The following is a 25,274-nucleotide window of genomic DNA, read 5'->3' as shown; positions in this document are numbered from 1 at the left end:
CTCAGGGGTAAGGGACAGAGTTGAAGTGGGAGGACCTGGGTTAGATTCAATATCACCTGCTAAAGAGAGTAATAGTATGAGTAGAAATTTGAGTAGTTGTTACAATTTGTTACTTTATGATGTTTGCCATTGGAGTGTGCAGTGGTTGGTGTGCTGGTTTTCAGGGTTCTCCACCAGCATTCAGTAGATAGTGCAAGGCTTTTGATGGTTACAGTGGGCAAACATTGCCCCCTAACAGGAGTGGGTATAATGCTAGTGTAATGCCATAGTCATGTATTAGCACCAGGGAGTATGTAGGTCTAACTGTATTGTAGAATGTTTAGATCACCTTCCAGGTGCACATCTTATTTCCATTCATTATGTACTGTATGCTCGAAAACTTGAGTATAAATTATAACTGTTATAACGGTATCTACTGAAACCACTCTTTTATATAGCACGTGGTTAGGGACAATATGTTAAATCAAGCAATTTGATAATTATTCACCTTCATTGGGGTTATATTTGGCTCTTTGTTTTTTCGTATGAACTTTGGCTACAAAATCCTAGGATTTATTTTGTATTTAATTTTTTATTGGTTTGATTGGTTGGGTCACTTGAATATTCCTATGAATTTAGTTCCAGAAGTTAACTTAGGCTGCGCTTATAGTGCCGGCGACTGTGCCAGCAACGTGACGCTGCGTCAAAACAAATGCGGCCTTATAGTAAGTGCGACGTGACGGCGCGATGAGCGACGGCTTGGTCGCGATCGCTTGAAGTCATCTCAATTTGATTTTTACAGCGACCGCAGCCTGACGTCACCATAGCCGTCGCGTTGCCGTCGCCGGCACTATAAGCGCAGCCTTAAAGTACTCAGGAAGAAAACTTACTTCACCGATGATGGGGTAAATGTTTTTCCCGACTCCCAACTTAATCCCATGAGTGCCAATGTGGCAAAGCTCTCTGAGAGGGCCTAATCACATAGTTAGCCTCACTAACACTCAAGGGGTTAATGACACTTAATGGGGGACAATTGCACCCTTTTTAATAAAAACAAAATCCATGAAACCTTTACAAAGTTGTGAAGTTTATTTATAAAATAATATATATTTTTTCAGTGCCTAGTAGGTAACTTGTTTTTTTTTTTTTTACTTTGAAAGACTTTATACAAGAGGATATACTGAAGACAAAAAAACAAGGACTATAGCGCTAAAACATTCTTGAATAATGTATGGTGACTGAATGATTTTACTCTAACATTGCTGCTGGAGTGAAGTGACTGTGCCTTTGTCCATTTTGATTGTAGAAAACAGGAAAACACCAGCGCAAAACCGCTGAAAATAATAAGTTGAAATGGAAAATAGAGAGAAAGGAAAAATATAGTGTAATACAGTTTTTACATTTCTGTGAAGTTGAAAAAATGATAAGTATTGCACTCGCATGTAGTGCCTATAAATTAGGCATTCATTCATAAGGGAAATGTCCTTCTTTGTTGGTGGTCACAGGGATTTGTTCATAAGATTTGTAAGAAAAAACTAAAACAGCACACAATGCAATATGTATAATATATCTTTAAATTTAGGTCAAGATGGTTATAAACGCTTACAATGTAGCCATTTTTAATAGCATTGAAATGTACTGTATGTGGAAGCTACTTTATCAGTGTAGTGCAAGAGACAATTTATTTTCCTAATTTGTGTCAGTCCCAATGTTAGCATCTGATGTCACTACCGGTCCTTCGGGTCTCATCCGGTGTCTCACGGAGTATTACGGAGATCTTTAGACACTAGTTTGAGAAGCATCAAGTTCAGAGACACTGAAAGAAGTCCATCAATCATTTATTTTAATTGTACATTAATAAAAATGAAATCTGAATTAATATCATTGAGGTATGTATGGATATACATTGTACTTCCATACTTTATACAGTCATTATTACATTATATTCCATATTAGTTCACACAAACATATCACATTAATTACAAAAAAAAAAAAACATAGTTTATGATTTGTTTCAGACATTTATATGATCCATAATATATATATATATATCTTTGTATGGCAGTACATTTTTGCAATGAAAGGTTTAAGGGTGATACTCATTACATTGCTTTTAGGCTATTCCAAGAAATAACTCAATGATTATTAGGGTCTGAATGTGAGTAAGGGCAGTATTTGGAAGGTGCTCAATATCATAGTGTTATTACCAAGTGTTAACATAAACAGAGGTCTGAGGATCTTCGGTGTTAGATAAACTGCTTATTACAATATGATTTGCATATGAGTAAGACTAGGGGCCGCTAAAATGTAAGGATCCGTGATGAAGGAAAATCGAGAGAATCGTTGCGCTAAACTCTTTAGGAATATGTGTTACGTATATGGATACATAAAAAAATTAACAACCTTCTGAGGATCGACACCACGCTTCTTGTAATCCCACCTAAAGTGTACTGATAATTGTCCTATCACTAACAATAGTTTCATCCATCCCATCTCCCACACTTGGTTGTTACATTTCACACCTTTCCATATCATATTCACATGGTTGCTATTCCTTCACCCACAAAATTGCTAGAATACCCGCTTCCTCAGTCACTGTTCAGCTAACATCTATGCCCTTATTCTCTCCAGTCTTGACTAACTCAACTGTATTTTGACAGGACACACTGCCTCACAGATTTTTACCTTATACAAAACTCTTAAGCCAGTATTATATTACTCTCCTGGGTATCTGTCAGCCTCCCATCTCTTCTAACCTGGTCACTGGCTTCCCATTAAATCCCATATAACCTACGCAATTCTCCTCCCCTTCTTTGAGGCTCTTAACTCCTTTGCCCTTCATTTTTATTTCTGCTCTCATCTTGTGCTTTGTACCTGCTCACCAACTGTGCTGTTCTAGGAGCTCTCTTTCTGTTCCACACATTTCTACGGTATGTCTCATTGGAAATAATATACATAGAGTATAAGCCTTGCAGCATCTGAGAGAAGTGTAACTGCCGCAGCCTTTACTGTATATTTCTTAAAGTGAAAATAGCCAAATTCTGCTGTGGTACAGTAGTCGTTTAGCCACAGCTTGAAGAACCAGGAACCACGACCAGAATACTTTTTTTGTCTTTGTATTTTCTCCCAACATACTGCACTTTCAGATTAAGAACCCAGATTGTAAACAGGGACGCCTTTCTCCACACATTTACTTTTACAGTATGTGTGATATACTTATCCCTATTTGTTTTTTGTTTCAATTTTTTTTATTGTTTTGGAGAGACACAACAAATATTCAACATTGGTACATATATTGTTCAAGTATTACCAGTTGTGTTTAAAACAAAAAAAAAACCTCTACAATTCGTTATCAGTGCTTAAATAAAATATTGGTTTAACATAGTCTTTGTGTTAATATGATCTGTTTCCACATCTTAGGCTGTGCTAGGGAAGCAGCCGCCTCCTTGCGTGACTCTCGTAGAATTTAGAAAAGAATAGAGAAGAACAGAGAAAAGAAGAGAAATATTTTTCCATATTTGTAATTTTCTTTAATGTATTATGTAATCTGTAGTTTCTCTGTAAAGCACTGTGTAAATGGTTGGCACTATATAAATAATATATTGTGCATACTGTATTGGTCTATTCAATAAACTGTAATAAGTCACCTGTAAAATACGGTAGTGCAATACTTTTGAGAAAAAAGCAGTCTCACAAAAATGTGCAATATTATCATTTGCTTCTCTAAATTGACTTGCAAGAAGAGTTTATTGAATAAGGTAAAAAGCTTTTACAGATGCAGCGGCCATTATTCGAACAAATCACTGCGCCGTTTTCGTGTGCGCTGCTGTACTCCTTGTGGCATTAACGCCGCCAATCGCCCAAGGCCATGTGTTTATCGCGGTTGCTTTTTTTGAATTTCATGGATTGTGTGCAATTAAATGCAAAGAAATTAATTGTAATGTGTACAGTACTGTGCTACTGTGTCAATTTCAGGGGTTTAAAAGCCAGAACACTAAAATGCAATTTTCTGCATTCGCCTGCACTTGCGTCTTAAGGCGGTACGTTTGGAAGAAATTGCGCGCCATCACATGGGTATTCTGAGGTATACACTGCGTGATGTGTTTCAATAATGGCCGCTACAGTACATCTGTACAAATAAAACAGCTATGTTTGTATTAAAAGCAACTTCTCAGTTTAATGAATAACCCCCATAAAATCTGAAATACTCTGCTTGTTTGGTTCAGCTTGTTGCAGCAAGACTCTGTTGAACTTTTTGTTTTATATGATAGTTATTCATTTTTATAAGCATCATCCCATGACTTTTATTTTTGTTCAATCCAATGATAAACTCATTATCCTCTATGAAAAACGTACCCACACCATGATCATTAAGTCATCAATTATATTTGTTACTATAAAAATGTCTTCTTGAGCATTGTTGACCATTGATTCTCACTTAGCATTTCTTACTTATGTAGCCCCGGTAAGAAATAGTGGGCTACATATCTTTCTCCTACTGGAGTAAGTCCTGTTAAGGGCAGGCGCCAGTAGTAATCATGGGTTTCCCCCCCCCTCCCCACCAAGCCCTGACTTGAGTGATAGAGGTAGGCTCCTGACTCTGTGGCAGGCCTGAAACAGAGGGGAGGTCCTGCTGACATCATGAGGGGCAGGGGTGTCTCTATTTAGTGGGCTGTTCCTGTAAGTGACAGTTAGTTCAGAGTTGAGTTCTGTCCTGGGAGCAGAGAGGGTGCTGGAGCAGAGAGAGAGGTGGTCTGGGAGTAGAAGGAGACAGGAGAGGAGACGCTCAGCACCTTGATTAGAGCTGATAGCACTGTAGTGCTGTGGACCAATGCCCCTCACCCTGCTGAGGGGGTGAGGGGGGAAGAGATCTACCCTCACCTAGAGAGTACATCCTGGAGGTGGGGGTTGGGGTATTGAAGCCCCAAACAGCCCATCCTGCTAGGGTACAGCCTGGAGGAGAGGAGTGGAGGAATATACCTGTACATTTGGAAGCACTGCTGTACATGAACTGCTGCTGCTGTGTGCTGTATCACTGTTACAAGGACAATAAAGACATTGCTGTTTTATATAAAAAGAGACTGTGTGTGAGATTGGGATCTCTCGCCCTGGGACCAGGTCTTTCTCTGGGAAGATTCCAACCTATCCCCTAGGTTTCGCCAGAGAATGGAGGCGCTGCACCACCACCACTAAAGATGAAGGCATATACCCCAGAAGCCTGGCCCTGTCATCCCCCAAACCAACGCGGGAGACTCAGGCCCTCCTGTTCCAAGCACCATAGTACATGTATCCAGCCCTCGCTACCCCCTAGAGGTCCAATCTGCGACTGGGGAGGGAGGGGGGAAGATGGGTTACACTTACAATGAATTACAGGACACCGGCTGCTGTTATGTGTACTTTGTCTTCTTAAACCTTTTCAAAATGTATCTTTTACCAACACTTTTTTTAAATGCCATATATTTTATTTATTTTGAATGTTTTGATACAGATACTGTACATGTTTATAACACTTAATTGAGTGTTGTAAAACGGAAGATAAATAGAAAAAAAACAAGTATTTTGTTTACTATTTGGAGGATAATCTCAATATGGTATAATATATCCACATGATTTTGTAAATTGGAGATTCCGTCTCCTGCTATTAACATCCACCAGTCTGGATGTACTCTGTTATCTTCTGAAGAATTCTTCTCTATCATATTTCACAAACTGTGAAACACATCCCTGCGCTAAAAGAGAACAAAAAAATAAGAAAATGTTTTCTCCTAATTGTACTGGAGATACAATATTGAAAAAAATAATCCATAACCTCACAATCCTAATATTTCTGCAATCTATAGACTAACTAAGCATGGCAGACCCCTAATACAAAACAAGTGCTCCTAAATAAACATTGTATTCTAACTTGCATCAGCTTACTGACAAAGGCTTAATTAAAGTTTTGGGGACACAGCCCGTTTGTCACGTCACAACATGGCTTGCTGGTGTTGCTTCCCCAAAACATTAATTAAGCCTTGGTCTGTAGATGTTTTCAAAACAATGTATCTGCTTTCCATTCCCTGGGTCCTACATGCTTAATTAGTCTATGGGTTGTACGTTTAGGGAGTAATCCGTAGCACTGCCTGCATGGCATTGGTCTCTAGCACCAGAATCTCTTAAAGTATCCAGTGTGCAGTTAGTACTCCTATAAACATTTAGGGCCTCATTCAGAAAAGGTTGATAAAAATTATCGCCAGGGCATTTAAAATGGCCGTTTTTTGGGGCGTTGCTATCACGGTATTCAGAAAGCCTCGATTACCTGGGATAGCAAAATTCCCAAAACGGGCGAGTTGCTGCCAGCGAGAGCATCGAGCCTCTGAAAAGGCCTTAACCGGCAATTCATTTCTGCTGCAGAGAGAGTGGCTCTGAGAGAGCCGCCTCTCACAGCGGAAATGTCGCCCGAAAATTATTTATTTAAATATACATTTCTTTCATAGTGTAGATGTGCAGGGGGTCTCCGGAGCTGATCAGCTTTGGTTTCAGGTCCAGGGACCCCCTGCTTCCCGAGATACAGGCACCTTTATGGGGTGCCGGTATCTCCTATACAAGGAAATGTCCCGGTCACGTGACGCGGGACATTTCAATGCAGAGGGATACCGGCACCCCATAAAGGTGCCTGTATCTCGGGAAGCAGGGGGTCCCTGGACCTGAAACCAACGCGGTTCAGCTCTGGAGACCCCCTGCACATCTACACTATGAAAGAAATTTATATTAAAAAACATTTTAATAAACATCAATACACCCCCCTCCCTCCGCCCAAACCCATACAGTAATGGGCAAAATAACTATTATCCAGATATGGATAATAGATTATTTGCCCATTATTAAACACTGCATTAGCATACATAAATAAAGTAAATAAATACAGTTATACTTACCACAACAGCAGGTCCCTCTGTCCTCCGTAGCAAGAAAACATATATACATAATAAAGATATTCTAATGGCCCCTAACCCCTTAATCACCTTAGTGGTTAATAACCACTATAGTCATTAAGGGGTTAACCCACCCTGACCCGATACAAACCCGGGTGGCCTAAGCACCCACCCCTGACTGACTATACCCACCCTGTACCCATTGAGTAGTATAGTGGTACATCATACCCATAGAATAATAATATGGGCATGATAAGCCTCTATAGCACTCAATGGGCACCCTAATTACAATATATTGATACACAAGACGCACAATAATAAAACATAACTAAACTCCAAAAAACCACACTTCACTAAATAAAAACAGTAGCCAGCTTATCCAATGAAAAAGAAGAAACCGGCGTCTTACAAGAGTGAATTGGAAGTCCAATAATGAAGGAAAAGTGTCCCAATATAATAGACCCTTCTGATCCTCAAATGCCAGACGGTCTAATGTAGCTTCCACCGTGGAGTTCGTGATATGTGAAGAAAACACAAACAAAATAATAGTGCAATATGCCAACAAAAACTGACACACATAAAGTACAGACAGAACACTGATACAACAATGAAGACAAACAATACAAGACAAGACACTACCCAACAATTAAGACAAACAATGGCAAGGCTGAAATTAATAAAAGCTAATTTAATAAGAGATAAAACAACATAAAATAGTGAATATGCGGATGACTGAGAGACTGCCGGTCTGGAATGTCTAAAACCAGGACCCTACTCACAGAATTATAAATGTAAGCAGGCAGTAGAAATCAGTAGTGGAAGGAAGTGTTTTTCCCTCCGATCACAAAGCGGAGCGTTTCCTGGATATACTACTAAGGCTCCCTGCGTCTCAAGGGCGGATACTCAGTCACTGAAGGGCGGGCCTGAGGGGTGGATACTTCTTCCGTCTCCAACTCACGTCTGCCACGCTGCTCTCGTCACTCCGTCAGATCAACTAGAGATTTTCCCTACGCGTTTCGTGCACTTGCTCACAAGTATATATACATATACGCAGTATATAGGGTGACCAGGTGTCCCGTTTTTTCGGTTGCTGTCCCGGTTTCCGGTCCGTCCCGGAAATGTCATTGACAGCCAATCAGAATGGCTGTGCTTTATTTGCCTTTAAGATGACGTCACTAAATCCAAGAAGGCCGGTGTCACATGGTATTTCAGCCAATCAGAGTGTGAAATTGGTTCCCACGATCTGATTGGCTGAAATAGCATGTGACGCTGGCCATCTTGGATTTAGTGATATCATCTTAAAGGCAAATGAAGCACAGCCATTCTGATTGGCTGGCATCATTCCCTTTAAGTGACGTCATTTAAAAAAAAAAAAATTAAAGTCGAAACATGGTTTTAACAGCCAATCAGGTGTCTGTTAACCATTTTGAGGCTAAATATGACGTCACAAGCCCTATTTAAGCCCAAGAAGACGACGAGACAGCATCGGCTGGGATTTAACATGGGGTGTTTTGGATTGACAGATGAAGATAGAAGATAAAGAAGATCAAGAAATGGTGACAGATGAAGATAGAAGAAGGTGATTAAAGAAAGAAAAAATATTTGGGTACCTGATCCGGATCTTCATGAAGGATGGCATCAGATGCTGTTGGAGGCCTCCAAGGTACGTGAGCTTCCTGTTTCCCCGGGAGTCGGAGGGCCACCGCTTCTAATGGTAAGTAATATATTGAATGTTTGTAAATGTCTCTTTTTACAGGTTTTTTCATTGGATGTTTTTTTTTATTTTTTGGGGGAGGCACATTGACTGATAATATATTAATCTGTACCACTTTAGGGTACAGATTAATACATTATTATGACAATATTTGGGGGGCATTTCTGGCTTGGTATTGCTGTTGGTTTTTTTAATTTCAGTTTCTTATGTGGATGTCATTGTTTGTTTGTTTTTCCTGCTTAATGTTTGCGATTGGTGTTCGTTTGTAGTTAATGTTGTATTATGTTAGCTAATGCGTTTTATGGTTATTTCAGATATTGTTTGAATTTATTTCTTTGTATTTTAATGTTTACATTAATTCATGAATGTTGTAGTAATTACTTTATAAAACAATTCGGAGTTGTTTAGGAATTAATTGTTTTGATTGGTTAATGGTTTAATGAATTCATTGTTGATGTTGTTATTGCTTGTATTCATTGGATTAGCTGGCTACTGTTTTTATTTAGTGATGTGTGGTTTTTTGGAGTTTAGTTATGTTTTGTTATTTTGTGTCTTGTGTATTAATGTATTGTAGTTAGGGTGCCCATTGAGTGCTATAGAGGCTTATCATGCCCATATTATTATTATATGGGTATGATGTACCACTATACTACTCAATGGGTACAGGGTGGGTGCTTAGTCCTCACGGATGGGTGAAGGGGGTATTAGCCCTAAGGATGGGTGTCTAGACCTTGCGGGTGGGTAGCGGTTGGGTTAACCACTAAGGTAATGAAGGGGTTAAGTCCCCCCACAACCACCCCGCAAAGCCTAAACAGCCACTAAGGGCCAAATTCCCCCTTCACCCACCCTCGCTAGCCACAGTAAGCCAGGCATGGGTGTTTAACCCCTTCATTGCCTTAGCGGTTAGCTGCTAAGGTAATGAAGTTGCTGTAAATGCATTTTTCCTGCATCGGATGCATGCCGGCGGGCTCCGGTGCTGGTATTAATGGCTATCAGCTCCAGAGCCCCCCGGCATCAATCCGAGGCAGGAAAAGGGCCTGATTTTTTCTAAGTCCCGACACATCGCAGCTCATCGACGCATCTCCCCACCAATTTACCTACATTTTGAGGTGAATTGGATTTGGGGAGAAGATCGCCTTTTAGGGCTGCGATAAGCCACGACAGCCGAATCGCAGGTACTAGAATCGCGCGAGTTTATGATCCTTCCGAAAATGGTCGATAAGCAGTTGATCGCCGCTCAATTGGCGAGTTTCTTTTGGTCATAAAATTTTGCTGCGATACAGGCCGTTATCGAGCACTTATCGAGGCTTACTGAATACGAGTAGCCATTTTGGCCGATAAGTGCTCGATAAGGGCCTTATCGACGCTTTCTGAATGAGGCCCTTACTGTTATTTTTGCAACCACCGTTTTCACGCAACATATGGCACATCGACAGCTCCCAAGAGAATTGAAAGCAACTGAAAGACTCACACAACATGGTATGCTGCAAGCTTTTTGAGGATACATATGTGAAGATTCTTCTGTTAGTGACTTGAACAAGACATTTACAGTATCATTGAGGGATAATTTTCCTGTGTATTGAAAAAAAGTTGGAAACATTATAAGTGACCAGGGATTCTATATTGAAGAAACCTATACAATGCTCAAAGCCAGGATGAGTCTTAACAGGCACATTATATCATGACCAAAAAGATAACAGGATTAATTATTATTATTATTATTATTATTATCATTATTATCATTGTTTATTTAGAAAGTGCCAACATATTCCATAGCGTAGTACAGTACAATGGGAGAACAGAATGATATTAATGACATTGCTAATAAATGATATCATTACATTTACATAGTACTGAGTTTGTTGATGAGTAGCGCATTAGAAAAAAATTGAAATAAATAAACAAAATAACATACCAAATAAGGATATACTATACCAGCTGGGAATTATTTTGCAAATATAAATCACTTCAAAATGATCCCAGTATTCACATTCTCCAAGTAAAGTTTTAAACTGCACAAAAAAAAGAGACACAAGTGAGTTAAAATGTCATACAATTCAAGGACATAATATGAGGATTAACTTAACCAAAAATCCTTTTTAAAATTAACATTTACCTTGCCTGTGACTTTGTGCTATGAATCCACTGTTTGATGCAGGAATGTAACAAGCAATTGTATACACCACTGAAGAAATTGGCAGATTTTAAGTGCTGATAATAAGTAAAATGTCTATATTATGAATATGACTCCTGTGCATATATCCCATGGTACATTCTAAATCCATCTCATATCTTCATTAAGAACAAAAAGACAGCAGGTGTGTAGTCAAGTTGCCGCTTGAAGACTTTAACAGTACAATTTACTGTTACTAATGTATTCCTTCTCTTCAGGATGTTTAAGATTGTATTTGGTAAATGTCAGGACCAATGTTTCCATATTGCTAAGTGAGATTTGTTTTTATTTTTTGCTCTTTTTGTTTTTGTAGGAATTATTGATATTCCAACTTTTTGCTGATTTGTGGACCACCAATGTCACTGAGTAATACATATAAGGCTATTAAATGTAGAAAGAAAGAGAAGTGCATGCGCCGTGCCTTTACGGATGGAAGCCTTGCACACGAGCTCTGTGGCATTAAGGGATTTTAAATAAAGAAAACGAACTTTAAAATCACACCTTGCTTTCACAAAAGAAGCAACAAGCATATTAAATGCAAGAGATGGCACCAAAACTGCAACCAATTAAAAAAAGAGTAAAACAAAAAGTGATCTTAGAGAGTTTTTCAGGAGGTGCAAAAGCACCCGCACTACCCAGAAGGCAGACTCGGACATGTGGGACAGCTGTAGCCCCAAATCAGAAGAAGATCTGACAGATCTGGGTCAAATTCCACAAAGAGGGACATAGATCACCCGTAAAGCAATATAAAGGAGCTTTTACATTATGAATTACAACAGGCCCTCTGAGAGATGAAAAAGGATGTTGCTTCCCTGGGAGGCAGAACGGACATTTTGGAGAAAAAACTGGATGATTCTGTAAATGTGAAAATCAAGACAGACCTCTCATGTCTGCAAACACAGATGGAGGACCTGAGAGAAAGGCAGGAAAGCTCTGAAAATAGAGACCATAGGAAGAACTTAAGAATAAGAGGAATCCTCAAGACAATTCTGGAATCAGATGAATTGTTTTCAAAATGGCTGACTTCATTTTGAGTGCAAGTCCCCAGGAACTTCAGGATTTGTATGTCAGTTGGTCACCACGAGGGCAGGACCTGTCTTACTCCCCCCTCCCCTCTCCACCTCCCTACTATAGCAAGACAAAAGTCTGATTCCTCTGATATGTAATCTGGAATAAGATAAAGGGTCAACGTCACTCCTGACCATGGTTTGCAGGAGGGCAGAGTGGCATAGAGATCAGACACGTAATAAATATGGGCTTGACCTTCTTAGAATCTTATGAAACCAGGCCCTGGGACACCTCAGCCCACTCACCCCGACAAACAGCACCTGACAGATGTCTTCTCCAATGAATACGACTCAAAGTGTAGTAGCGGCTCAGGTCCTATCCCCAATATAAAAATGTGAAAATGTATGTCTGTGTTGCCATGTAGCATGTACGGGTTAGTGATGTTCCATGCAGTTGTTATTGCTGTTAGGAATTCCTATACTTGCATGTTGGTATCTTTATTGTATGCATTCAAATGTTATTCAGCTATTGTTATTATACAGTTTGTTATGCAGTTAAATGTAAAATGATCCCCAAACTGGGCCCGTTGCTGGGCTGCCACTGGGATTTACCTTCTATGCAACCCGGCCCAAAAAGGGTGCCACCAAAGGCACCACAGCCCTTTCCCGTGAATTTCCATTATTTGGAACCCCCCTCCAAGGTTTACAAGGGCAAGTGAGAACTGGGCTGCCAAGGCCTATAGTGACACTCCCTATCATTTTATCACAATCCCGTTTCCCAAACCCACCCGGAAATCTTCACTGAGCATTAAGTGGCCTGGAGTCTAGTTATTATGGCCTTTTATACTGTACATATCCTGTATTCACTTCAAGAATACACATATCCATAAATCAGACATTCTCCTTCACAAACAATGTCTCTTACCATAATTTGCTATAATGTAAAAGGGTTTAATTGCCCCTGCAAGAGGAGAGCAGTGCTCTCAGACTACAAAAGGAAAAAAGGAGATATCTTAATTCAGGAGACTCATTTCCATCGTCACAAGACCCCCACATATTTTGATAAACAATTCCAACTAGCATATCACTCATCAGCTCTGGTTTAAAACAGGGTGGTAATGATCCTGTTCCACAGACAAGTACCATTCAGCGTGGACTTGGTCGAAACAGACAAAGACAGTAGATACCTGATCTTATAGTAGTTGAACAATATATGGGCAGGACATTACCTATGCGAATATCTATGCCCCAAGTGAAAACAATTAAAAATTCTATGCACACTTTTTCAGTGTCCTGGGTAGGGTATTGAGAGGGGCTGTTATCCCAGGAGGAGAATACAATATAACTCTGAAGCCAGATCTGGACTGCTCCAATTCAATGGTCCCCTCAAAAATGTACCTCAGAAAAGCTGATGGCTCTGAGCATAGGTCTTAAATCTCTCTACTGGTAAATGCTTGGCATGACCTGAACCCTATGACAAAAGACTTCACTTTTTTTCATCCCCTCATCAGTCTTACTCCAGGATTGACTACCTCTTTGTATGAATCTGACTGTTGCCCAAATAATATTAGCTAGAATCTACAATATTAGTCGGTCGAACCATGTGCAGATAAACTTCAATGAATAGATCTAAACTTCAGAATTCCTGGAGCAAATTGGAGGCTCAATGAGTCTATTATGAAAATACCCAAGATAATGACGGAGGTTGAACATGAAATTGTCCATTTTTTTCAGACTAATGTACAGTACGAAGCGTGACATCATTGACAACCCTTTGGGAGTCCCACAAGGCCACAATCAGGGGTAGACATCAGTATAACTGCAGGAAGGAAAAGAGAAAAAGTGGACAACATAAACAAAACACAGGCGAAAGTTCAAATTTTAACAAAACATTAAAAAGATAGTAAGGAGATGATACTTTTAATATTAAAAGAAGCTAGAGCAGAACTTAATCTTTATTTAACCACTGACGCTGAGAAATTCCTTAAATAGAATAAGATGGACTAAAGAAATTTATTGGAAAATGCAAACAAGCCAATTCAATGCTGGCCGCAAAACGAAGAAATAGACAAATCTCCCGCAATGTATGTGCAATAAGATTAAACTGAGGGGTAACTACGTCAAATTCGAGCATAATAGTTAAGGAATTCCAAAAAATTTACACCAAACTTTACGATGAGAATAAGGTCAGCATATGGGCCACTATGAGTAGTTAACAGATAAATATCTAACCACAGCAAAGTTGCCTAAACTAATAATTGACAGAGAAGTCCAATGCTACATCCAACATGACAAAAATACACAGTAAAATACTTATATATTCTCTTGAAAAGGGGTCATTTAGTTTAACCCTTTGGCCAAAGTGTTGTAAGCTTGCGAGTCACGACAAGGCAGAATCCTGTTCGTAAGTCCTAACACTTCCAGATAAAATACTAATATATCTCTATTAGGATTAAAATTCTCATTAACCTCTATTAGGAGGGAGAAAGACCACCATTGGATCTGTATCCAGTAGAATGAAAGGACCTACTCACTTGGGAAGTGGGGAGGGGCTGGCTTAAAACCTAGGAAGGAGGAGCCACTAACCTCCAACAGCTGAGACAGCATCTTTTGGAGGACCTTGCTGATCCTCTTTGGATCTATTTGTCCCCAAATTTAACTTCTCTGGAAAGAAATAAGATTGTGAACACAAAAAAATCTGGTCATAGATATACCGCTCGATCCATGCTTATTTCTTTTAAACAGGCCCGACAAGATCTGACCTGGGCTGAGAATAAATTGATATCTTACTTTGCTACATATTTACTAGTTTAGTATAAGATAGTTACATCAACTTGCAGCCTTTTGGATACAAAATAAAGTCCCACAATTGGTAAAAATTAGGAATAAAATTTGATTCATATGCCAAATGGAGAAATTGACATATCTTCTAAAGGACACAGGCCATACATTTTAAAAAGTATGGCAGCACTGGATATCTCATAACATGCCTTAACCCATTCACAGTCTTTTGCTAGATCGAACCCGGAGGATGTCCCCTTGGGAGGGCTCTTGGTGGTCTTTCCCTGTCCCCATCCGCCCAGACATCCCTCCCACCAGCAATATCCTGGGAAGTAGTATAATGACCAGAACATAAGCAAATTCCAAAACTAGTCTCAGGGAATGGAGTTGCCCACCCCCCCTGCACTTCCCAAAGGACAGTGCACATGTAAACCCAAAAATGTATCCCACAAAGAACCTTTGATTGTGATGATACCTAGAGGACCGTGTGTTTTGTATAGGATGTGTAGGATGTATTTGTATTCAACTAGGCTCTTACCCCACTCCTTCCCTACCTCCCTCCCTCTTTTACTTTCTGTAATCCTCACCCCCCCTAAATTTTTTCTAAATTATGCATATGTGTAAATGTGAAAAATGTTAATAAAAATTGAGTATTAAAAAAGTTGAAAAATATATATACTTATAATGAACTAATGTATTTGTATGACTTGGTAATACATTTTATAAATAAAATAGATAAATAAACATGCTGCTCAAATATCACAGCTCATATTAAAGTAATTCTGCAGCTGACTTGTTACTGTACATGATGTTCAGCCGAAAAGTCATGCAATGCAACATTTGCAGAGCTAAGCATATAATTTTAATTGAATTCAGGAAACCTGGTTATTGCAAATCATTTGGCAACTGCATTTTTTAAAGTAAATGGTTGGGACTCGGGAACATATAAACTAAGTGAAAAAGATTTATTAATGAAAATCTTAATATTAAGTATAGTTCTGTTAATAAACAATTACAAGTGCTGAATTAACATACAGACGCCCAACCACCATGTTTGCCTAAATATTTATTAAAAAAAAAATATATATATATATATATATAACTTATTTATTTAATACTGTACCTTAACATCATAGAAGCAAACATTGTTTTGTGACAAATAGGTTTAGGAACAAAGTCCTTTTTTTATAACACATTTATGCTAGCATGTTTTGAGATTTCTTCTTGCCCCTAGGGTATTGTATATATAGAACATCTGATTGTTTTAACTTGAGATTGCATGATAGTTCTAATCAATGTGACACTTAGTTTGCATTAATTCTACTCAAATGCACAACCCTCACCCAAAGATAAGAATTATCATATGGTCCATATTCTTCGTGCTGTAATTTAACATTACCAGCTACTAAATATGTGTTATTACATTCCAAAACAGTAAGTTAAAAATGCATAAACTGGACAACCGCAGGGACCGCTTGGAGGCCCACGGACACTCGTAGGGACCACTCGGGACCCCCGCCGGCCTCTGGTATCAATCCTGTGTTTAAAAATAAAATAAAAAATGCTTTTATGTGGGGGCACAAGGGGTGGGTTGTGTATTAGTGGATAGTACATATTGTAATGTTTATTGGGGGCAGAGGGGGTGAACGAAGGGCCAAGTACCTGCTTCACTCACCCCCTCTGCCCTCAAAAACATTGTGCTTTAACCCCTGCATTGCCTTCGCGGCTAACCACTAAAGTAATGAAACTGCTTTAATGTAATTTTTATTAATAGTGCCTGGGTGCAAGGGGTTTCCTGAGCTGAAGCGCTTTGATTTATGCCTCAGCGACCCCCTGCTTCCCGATTTACAGGCCCTAGTATGGTGTATCAGGTGCTGGTATCTCAACCATTTTTAAATCTTCCATGTCACGTGACCAGGGGATTTAAATAATGAAGGAGATACCGGCACCCTATATCTGAGCCTGTAACTCGGGAAGCATGGTATCTCCAAGGCTGAAATCAATGCGATTCATCTCAGGAGACCCCCTATAGACACAATATTATTAAAAATTACATTAAAGCAGCTTCATTACCATTTTCTGAAAGACAGACTGGCGTTTTTAGATCTTTAGACCCCTCGGTGTTAGACCTAAGGGCTTTTTTGTTTTATATGTGTTTTAAAATAAAGTACTTTTTCCACTTGGACTTGGACCTGCAAGTATTTTCTTTCATCCGGGAGAACAGCTACAATACTGAGACAGCAAGAAAAGAGACCATTCCACGTGGGGGCTCACACGTGGCCGTGTGAGTACTATATTAGTGTCTATTGCTTCCCCATTCCCTTTAACTTTGATATCCTTTCTATTTTTTAGGATTATCCACTGTTTTCGTTCCTCTATATTCGGGGTGGTGTGGAAATAGAGATACCCTCCTCAGGAAGTCCACTCACACTTGCCCGTGTGAGTGCATGCAGTATTATCTTTCTGCATTTACTTATATCCCTGTTATCACCTTGTTATTAATTGTGGCCCCTCAGGAATTATACCATCCCTGATACTTTTCTGTGTTATTAGTTCCTTTTGAGGGACACTTCACTTGAGAAAGGCAGCCGGTTATCAGAAGAACCTATCATCAAGATTAAAGAAGAAGAGATCCAGTTTAAAGAAGACACAGAAAGAAGATAAAGAAAAGAAACCTTGATGAGATAACACTTACACAGGGCCGTGTAAGTATTTCTGATATTATACACTCCACCATCAGCCCATTCACTTATTTGGGGACCTATATCCCAGAGTTGTGTAATCTGTCATTCAGTGTATCTCCACCTGTGCTCCCGCTTTTCTTCTTTGTTTCTTCATTACCATAGCAGATAGCCACTACAGTAACAAATTTGTTCAATTTTTTATTTGTGTTTTAATACTAGTGTATTGTAGCAGGGGGTCTCTGGATCAGAACCTCATTGATTTGAGGTCTGGGGACCCCCTTCTTCCTGAGATATGGCCCCGTTATGCGGTGCCCGTATGCATTTTAATGTCCCACGTCACGTGACCATGGGAATAAAATGCATAGGAGATACCACAAATCAACGAGGTTTTGCTCTGGAGACCCCATGCTACAATACACTAGTATTACATTTTATATTTAAAAAAATGATCTCTGGCGAGATTTGCGCAGGGAGAGGCGGCTCTCTCTTTGCAGAAGAAAGAAATCATCGGGTGAGCCCTTTTCAGAGAGGCGATCATCACGTCACCAGCTACTCGCCAGTTTTGCAAATGTTGCTATCACAGGTATTCTGGGCTTTCTGCATACCGTTATAGCAACGCTGTAAAAACTGGCGATTTAAACAGCCCAGCGATACTTGTTTTCCGGCACTGTGCCCCTACGCTTTTTTTTGTAGCAAATGTCCACTTAAAAAATAAATGAATAAATAAATGTATAAAAAATCTATTTATGATGCATATTAATGGACTAACAAACAATTACTGTATAGTGACAAACTTTCAGTAGCTATTTTCCTTTAATCGTGACTATTTGTTGAAATATAATGTCCAAGTGTATTCATCCTCTTCAGATGCAAATAATAAATTGTGAATAAGATTTTTCATTTTTATTGTGGTTCTTGTTGATAATTTGTGCAAAACACATCCATGTCCAGTTGTTAAAAAAATGCTATATTTAGGTAAAGTATGAAGATAATTCCATAGAAGATTTGAGTTAAATGCAGAACTACAATCTGACTAATGCATCTATTAAGCTGACTCGCATTCGCCTGATGCCATTGCCTAGCGTGCAACAGGAAATGATAATGGGAGCTCAGGAATAGCTGGTAGAAGATTGTATCAGAAACTACTGCTGCAATATGGCATGTGGCTCATTTGTAATTTACACTTAATGCAATGTAACCATTTACAGGTTACAGGAAGGGTTTGTAGTTTTGTTACAAACTGATCACTGAGAAATTACAGCTGCTTAAAAAAAACTGTTTCAAACTTGAAAAAGTTATCTGACTCGGACATAAAGGGTCAGACCCTCCTGACTTTCCTATGCCTCAATCCAACCTTCTCTCTTAACTACATAAAAAAAACACAATACTGGTCACAGCTTTATTAAACAAAACATATACAAACCACATAATATTAAAAAGCCCAGGAACCAAGCCAACTTGCAAGAGACCAAGAGATACCCTCAGCTTGTACCCACCATTTCCACTAGCAGCCCAAGCAACATTGGCAAAAAAAACACAGAACATCAGGAAAGTTCACCACATACCAGACGCCGGAAGCCGAGCATGAATGCAAACTTCCCCAATAACGTATAGTATGAGATCCAACACACCTCGAATCAAAGGAGTCAAGACTAACTGATTCCGCACCCCAATCCTCACTTCTCCAGTAAGCTACGACAATAGTAAACATGATCCTAACAACAAAAACATCACTGGCTCCCTCAGAACTCCCATCCCCCAAAGAATAAAGAACACATATAAGGAAAGAAGGATGGGTAACTTATTCACCCAGGGGTCAGAAGAGAAAGACGTAGGGCTCCTACAGTACACACATCACCCTTATATAACCTCTCCTAAACCCTGATCTCTTCTGGTTAAACATCCATGTGAGTTGATCCTTGGCTTTTAGGCTGAGTCCCCAGTCAGCACCGTGGCACGCGCGCCCGGCGGGGGGGGAGGGGGCGTGGCGCGTGCACAGCGCTACACCGCGATCTGCGGCCTGAGGGGAGGGAGAACGTATGCGATGGGAGGGGGCGTGGCGGTATGTTTGCGGGGGCGTGGCCATGACGTCCCGCGGCTAGTTCGCCCTCATTGGCTGAACCACCAATGGGGGCGTGGCCATGCCTCCGTCGCAAATGCCAATCTCAAATTCCCCTGCCTGCCTGAAAACCTGTCGCGCACCGCTGGGGAAAGGTGCGTGGCAAGGTAGGAACTGGGACTGGAGGAATTGGGGGGCGGGGCTTGATCGCACAGCGCACGCCGAGGCGTGTGCTGTAGTAGTTACTGGGACCGCAGCCTTAGTCATGCCGCCCCTCCCCCAAGAGCTCAATGATTACTCAATATATTGAACCTTGACTAATTCACAATACTACTAGACTGTTCACAATTGGTTGTGATAAAAAAAATATATATTTTTTTGCAAGCAAATAAACACATACAAAGTGTCAATTATATTTTAAAGTCTGTCCACTAGTGGTATTACACTCCAATAAAGCATGAACAGCCCTGTATCAGAGCTTAGTGCATCTCCTCCATAAAATCAACATATTGTCACAAAAATGCAAATGTTTGTTGTAAGTTTTAAAACCAAAATACATTTTAGCAGATTTGCCCAAGAAAGAAAAGAAAGACATTTGATCTACAGTATTTAAATCACTTTTGTTGTTTCTGAACGTAGAGGAAAAAATAGTGGAGTTGTGTGCCATTTTTTCCTTATGTCAAAATTCAATTAAAATTCCTTTCCAAACTGCAGGTGCACTAGTAATAAAGGAAATCGAGTTTTATTTTTGCAACTGCTCAAAGAGGATATTATACAGAACAAATGAAGAATATGCTCTGCAAACCACTGAGATAATGCATTTTCTTACTTAATAAAAGGATCTGCTTTTAGTCTCACCACAGTATGTTTTCCAGGCAGAAATCTAAAGTAGGCACTGAGAACCTGCTGTCACAAAAAAAAATAATTCTATATGATCAAGTTCTTGGAGCAAAAAATATTTCCTACAGTGGCACATCGGGAAGTCTTTTTTCACTATACTGATTCTTGGAAAAAAATAAAAATAATTAAAAAAATGTTTTCTTAGACATTTTTATATTAGGCTGCGATTATAGTGGGAGCACGCAAGCACGATGGGAGTGCATGGCGTTGCACGTGTCTGTCGCTCGAGCAATTTGTGCACATCGGGTTTGCGCGATGGGAGGTGTGTCGGAGGCGTGGCCGTGACGTCCAGAGCTGATTTTCCCTGATTGCCTGAACCACTCACGTGACGAGGCCGTCATGCGGCTCTTGAATGAAAAGAAAAAAATATTTGTTTTTTTCAATAATCTGCCACGTGGTTGCTCTTCATCGCTCGAATGATTGCGCACCCTATAGGCGGCCTCATAGCGGTGCTGTAAGTTGTTCGCGCCGCGGGCGCCCACTATAATCGCAGCCTTACATTAACAAAAAAAAATGCATGTGAAAGATATCAGCATGCTCATAATAAGATATCATAGGACACGGTTTTAATTGATGCACAGATTTTTTTATACTCTCTTAAAATGTTGTATTTACACTAGCCTGCAGTGTTTAGTGATACATTTTCTATGCAATGATGGAATGTAACTCCCCGAGGCATACCCAGGAACTTTATTATCTATTTACAAATGTAGATATCTTTGTTTTCAATTCAAGGAGCCACTCAGAAGTTATGCTTTTATTTCCTTCAAAAGTAAATGAAAGGAAAAATCTGTTTCAAAAATGTATTTAAAAAAAAAAAGGCAAATGTCGATATGTCCCCCTTAGGATGTTTCTGTGGAATGATGTAGCAATGGTATGTAACCCTCTTTCCCCCAGTGTCTAAGGGAACTACTGTACCTGTGCTGCAGTAACCTGTAGCTCACAGAAAGCCTGAGCCTCCGCAGCTGTGAGCCTGGGAGGAGCTCTCGTTCTCCTCGGTGCAGCGCCTCCACCAGAGGGGGATGCTAGCGCAGCGGGATAACCCCTTTCAGGACCACTTACAGTGAAATGTTACACACACCAGTATATAACAATTGGTTTACTAACAAAGAATAACGATATAACGGTACCATACAATGTAACAGACACAATACAATAATAACAACACTGGGTTCGTGTCCCGCAAAGTACCTACGTTGAATGGCACCAATACCCCTGGTGTCCACACCTAATGAGGATCAGTCCCAGCCATGTGTAGGGGTTAGAGCTATCCCTGTGGACCGTTGGTGCACTTTACCTCCCATGGCACTCCTGTACCCAGGTACTGCTGAATGAGTAAAAAGTATCTGTCTAATCCCTCAACGTCTTCTGAATCCTCTCTCTCTGGTATGCATAGGCGTCCGCCTCTTGAGGGATCTCCAACTGGAGCATGTCCCTTTATGTCTATAGTTGCCTGTGGTCTGATCCCAAACCGTCTCTTCACTTCACTGACACTGTAAGGCTAAAGAGTAACGTCCCTGTCTGGGGTCTTCCCTATAGCAGCCACAATCTAGAAGGGCACTTAGGACCTAGCTGGAACCAAAGGGACAAACCTAGTCCTAGTCCAGGGGAGCACTGCTCCCTGGACACTACCTAAACTGTTCTCCCCTTCTTCCAACTGCCAGTAACTGCCAGCAACTCCAGCAACTGCCTGTAACTGCCCAACTGTGTCAACATTCTACATTCTACCTGCATGTCCCTCAGGCTCATGTGACATGTAGTCCCTTGCGGAGCCTCTCCTATGATGGCCGCCGCAACACTGGGGATTGCGCATGCGCAGTGGAGTCTCCACTGCGCATGCTCAAACCTAAAATGGCCACTTCAAATTCTCGCCTCTACCCATGCGCACGGCTGCATTTGCGCATGCACCAACTACAAGATGACGGCCTCCACTTGCCGGTACGCTGCAGAACTCCGCCTCTAATATGCACCGCAGCCGTCCCCCTCCCCAGCACCGGAGGTAAGAAGGGACATGGCTACAGGTAGTTTTAAGTATTCACTTGAATATTGATATTGAAGAATATTAATTTTCAGTGCATGAATGCAAAAATTAGAAGTAAATGGAAATTACTCCTTGTAATGTGTATGCAATCTTTAAGGCATATTAGAGACATTGTATACTTTACTGTAGATATTGTTACTGTGCCAAGCAAACATATGAACCTAAAGTATGTATTTTTGATAACCAAGACCCTGTTGTTAATGTACTCATAAATACCTATTCATGCCATTTACTTTTTACTGAGAATTAACTTCTCGATGTCATTTCTCATCCTTTACCCAAAGCTTACCACTCATAAGATCGCATGATAATGCACACCTCTTTGCACTAACATTGGATCCTACATATAACTTGATTAATCTTCCTCTAATCACAATTACAATATTATTATATTTTTGTAATAGTTTTGATATTTGACAATACACCAAGGCTAATCACATTTTTAAAGCCATCTCTGTGGCTTTACTGATGAATAATGTATGTTAAACAATTTTTCTTCTTTTAGGTAGATAACCCCCAATATATATTTTGTTTGGTTTATACGTTCTTCTTTTATCCACCTTGTCATTCTGCAGATTACTTCAAAATCAAAGTTGACTTTTCTTTTTCTAGGAGTCACCTCTCTTTCATCTTCCATTTCAACTTTTCTTCCAAACCTTCTTCAAATGACCATTTCCTTTCATGCCACCTTTAATCTTCTCTACCATAGTACCGGTTCATGTTTTCCTGTGTCCTCTATAACGTACATCTTGGACACCCATGTTTACAAAGAAGTCTGTTTGCACAACACTTATTCACCACAAATATCCTATACTGATCGAACTGTATCAGGTAATTTTAGTTTCTCTATACTTTGATTAACTTCCAGATCTGCTTAATAATTTACATACTTCTGTATTTTCCATTTTCTCGTTTATTATTATATTTCTCTGTAACGCTAGTTGTGAATTCTCATTTATGAGAAAATTACAATTAAAATAATGAATATCTTTTTGTAACAAGACTATTTTGGTGGATTTGTTTAACATTTCAGCTGACACACATTTGCAATTTCCCATAAAGAAAATTTTGTAATTTTATACATGGAGAAAAGGAACGCAAGGCACAAACGGATTTGGATAACTCTAATTTATTTGAAGCCAAAACACAACGTTTCGACCCATAGGTATTTTTCAAGTGAGATCACGGGGCATAATGTCAAAGTCTTGTGTAGTCCCATTTATAGGTGGGGTTATAAAAGGGACTACACAAGACTTTAACATTATGCCACTTGATTTCACTTGAAAAAGACCTATGGGTCGAAACGTCTTGTTTTGGCTTCAAATGTAACTATGTATCCTTTACTGATGTGCAGCACTTATCTTTATTTTGTACTTGTATACATAAAATATATACAGTTACACCATGTTGCATACAGGTATGTGGTGGAATTGTCAACTGATAGCTCTGATCTGAAAATATATAACTGATATGTCCATCATGTACATGTTAAATTTAGACGACAGATAAGAAATAATGTTTCATTTCATATATCGCTTTTCTCCCTATGGGACTTAAAATGCTTCACAATTACAGTATAGCATGCGGTACGAAGCATATAAGAAATTTACAGGCACAGCCCCTGCCCAGATGATCTTACAATCTATGATTTTGGTGCCTAAGGCACATGGAGATTAAGTTAATTACCCAAGGTCCCAAAGAGTTGACATGGTGATCTGATTCTAACTCAGTGTCTTTGTTTATGGAGTCAGTGTCTTTACTCACGGAGCCACTCCTTTATCCTATATTTGTATTTACAGTGTTTTGATTAAGGGGATCCCTGGATCAACATCCTTCTCTTGTTTACTTATTTGTTATATCCCTGTAAAACGTTTTCTTTCTAAAAGATGTCCAACTTTTTTTTGGTAGTAGTTCTGAAACTCTCCTCCCTCCTCATGTTTAGGGATTTACTTTGTGTTTTTAATTTCCGAGACACATTATCCCTCTCCTTTCCCCGCACCAGATTATAGTTACATAGTATGTCATTACATAGTTACATAGTAACATAGTACTGTAGATGAGATTGAAAAGAGACATGCGTCCATCAAGTTCAACCTATGTTAAATTTAGACGACAGATACTTTATCCTATATAGCAAACAAAAACCCCCAGTGAAATATCATCAAATGATATCTCATAAGGGGAAACATAAATTCCTTCCTGATTCCAAGAATTGGTAATCTGTTTACTTCCTGTATCAACATCCTTCCCATGTTTACTTATTAGATATATCCCTGTATATCTTTCCTTCCTAAAAAGATGTCCAACTTTTTTTTTAACAGATCTATTGTGTCTGCCATCACAGTCTCCATGGGTAATGAATTCCACATTTTAACTGCCTTTACTGTAAAGAATCCTTTCTTTTTTTTGCTGGTGAAATCTCCTTTTCTCCAACCTTAAGGGATGGCCCGAGTCCTTTGTACTGCCCTTGGGATGAATAGTTATTTTGAAAGCTCCTTGTACTGTCCCCGAATATACTTCTGTATAGTTATCATATCCCCTCTTAGACGCATTTTATTGAAGTCATACATACTGTAACCATGCCATTAATCCTGTCCAGACCATTTAGTAGGACTGTTGCTGAGAGGAGAATAAGAGGGAGGGACAGATTCATCAATCCAGTGTTAACTGCCATTCAGGTCAATGGTAGTTAACTTTGGACCGGGTGTTGTACCACCCATCAGAACTTTATTAATCCTGGTGTCAGGGCGAAAAAAAGGCCAATTTTAAGGTGTGGATAAGTAAGGCCAAGACTTAAATAACATCACATTATTTGCAGCTAACACTGTGTTATCATGAATAAGGTGACTTACCCTTATTCTGCAGAGCACAAAATGGCTGCTATTTTTGCCTGTGATTACCTTAGTGAATAAGGCATTAACTCGTGTTCTAGGTTACATCATGTTATTTCCCCTGATATAATGGAGGCTTAGTTGTGAATTTATAGTGCTAAATTTGGCAATGGCCATGCTTTCTAAATATA

General features: G+C 39.6%; 1 protein-coding gene and 1 long non-coding RNA gene across 3 annotated transcripts in view; one reads left to right on the top strand and one right to left on the bottom strand.

Annotated features, from left to right (window-relative positions):
* The window catches only part of GALNTL6 (polypeptide N-acetylgalactosaminyltransferase like 6), a 1,501,141-nt gene that overhangs the window by 82,574 nt on the left and 1,393,293 nt on the right, over positions 1 to 25,274 (top strand). The gene's annotated exons all lie outside the window — the stretch shown is intronic.
* LOC142471259 (uncharacterized) lies at positions 8,229 to 21,878 on the bottom strand. Its single transcript, XR_012789382.1, has 4 exons — positions 21,407 to 21,878; positions 10,523 to 10,619; positions 10,079 to 10,179; positions 8,229 to 8,601 (listed from the first exon to the last, which is right to left on the bottom strand). It is a non-coding gene; the product is annotated as an uncharacterized LOC142471259 (long non-coding RNA).

Source organism: Ascaphus truei, chromosome 1 (genome assembly GCF_040206685.1).
Source record: "Ascaphus truei isolate aAscTru1 chromosome 1, aAscTru1.hap1, whole genome shotgun sequence".
Classification (NCBI taxonomy): Eukaryota; Metazoa; Chordata; class Amphibia; order Anura; family Ascaphidae; genus Ascaphus; species Ascaphus truei.
Note: the sequence above shows the minus strand (reverse complement) of the source record. Positions and strands in the feature narration are given on the sequence as shown.